Here is a 1,592-nt window from a genome sequence, read left to right as displayed (position 1 = left end):
GGGGGCCCTTGGGTGGGGGCGGGTGGGTATCGCACCAGATGATGCACATGTCCCCCCCCAGGTCTGGGTGGTCCCCACAGGGCTGGGGTGCTGTGAGGGATCAGCGCTGGTGGGATGGATCCTGCTTTACTTTGGCAGGCTCCCTCCGGCAGCCTGGGGGCTGGGGCTTTGGGGGGCTGCAGGCACTGGGGTGCCCCATCTTGTCCCCCAAAGTGGAGCAGCCCTGCTCCCGCTGCTTCCTGGTGGCCGTCCCAGGCTGTCCCCAGCCCAGAGCTGAGCATGCAGGGCCCAGCCTCGGGCTGCACAGGACCTTGCCCCCATGGCTCCCCTGAGTGACCCCCACCCGGCCCTGGGGTCCCCTCACCCATGCCCAACCCCTGCTTGATGGGTTGAATCCCTCCAGGGCTCCTCAGGTGTGTTTCAGCCCGGCTCCGGGTCCCTGTGCCATGGCCCTGTCCCAGTCCCAGGTCCCCATGCCGTGGCCCGGCTCCAGGTCCCTGCCCTGGCTTCATGTCCCCATGCCATGGCCCAGCTCCAGGTCCCCGTGCCACATCCCTGCCCCGGCTCCAGGTCCCCATGCCATGTCCCCATCCCAGCTCCATGTCCCCAAGCCATGGCCCAGCTCCAGGTCCCCATGCCATGTCCCTGCCCTGGCTCCAGGTCCCCATGCCATGTCCCCATCCCAACTCCAGGTCCCCATGCCATGGCCCAGCTCCAGGTCCCCATGCCTTGTCTCCATCCCAGCTCCAGGTCCTTATGCCACGTCTCAGCTCCAGGTCCCTGCCCTGGCTCCAGGTCCCCATGCCATGGCCCAGCTCCAGGTCCCCATGCCTTGTCTCCATCCCAGCTCCAGGTCCTTATGCCACGTCTCAGCTCCAGGTCCCTGCCCCGGCTCCATGTCCCCATGCCATATCCTTGTCCCAGCTCCATGTCCCCATGCCATGGCCCAGCTCCAGGTCCCCATGCCATGTCTCCATCCCAGTTCCAGGTCCTTATGCCACGTCCCAGCTCCAGGTCCCTGCCCCAGGTCCATGTCCCCATGCCATGGCCCAGGCAGGGACCAGGGCTCAGAGCTGAGCTTAAATGAGGCTCCTGGGCCAGGGGAGGGCCGGGCAGGAACCAGGTGGGGCCGCTCAGGGCAATTATGGCCTATTAGTGCCCGCAGGGCCCTGCCCCGTGTCCCCACCAATGTCCCCAGCTCTGTGTCCCCCAACTACCTCTGTGACCCCGTTGGCTCCCCGAACAGCAAGTGCCCTCCCAGCCCGGCTCCCAGCGAGGCGTGGGGCACGCCAGGATGGGGAGAGGCTGCTGGTGGGTCCCGAGGGTGCTGATGGGGCTCACAGAGCAGCTCCCTGGGACCCCCACCCCTGCCTGAGCCGTGGCATAGGGTGCCAGCCCCCAGCCCCGTTTGCCCTGGGGCCAGCTCCTGGCATGAGACCTGGGTGGAGCTCATTGCATGGGTGGGGCAGTGGGTGGCTCCTGCCCATGCGGGCCGACGGGGAGCCAAGTCCCCCACCGTGGGGATGGGGACGGGGACGGGGACGGGTGGGTGTCCCCATGCTGGACCCCGCTCAGCCCCTGCCCCGCCCCGG

The sequence above is a fragment of the Aptenodytes forsteri genome, unplaced genomic scaffold (assembly GCF_000699145.1).
Source record: "Aptenodytes forsteri isolate BGI_AS27 unplaced genomic scaffold, ASM69914v1 Scaffold129, whole genome shotgun sequence".
NCBI classification, from domain to species: Eukaryota; Metazoa; Chordata; class Aves; order Sphenisciformes; family Spheniscidae; genus Aptenodytes; species Aptenodytes forsteri.
Note: the sequence above shows the minus strand (reverse complement) of the source record.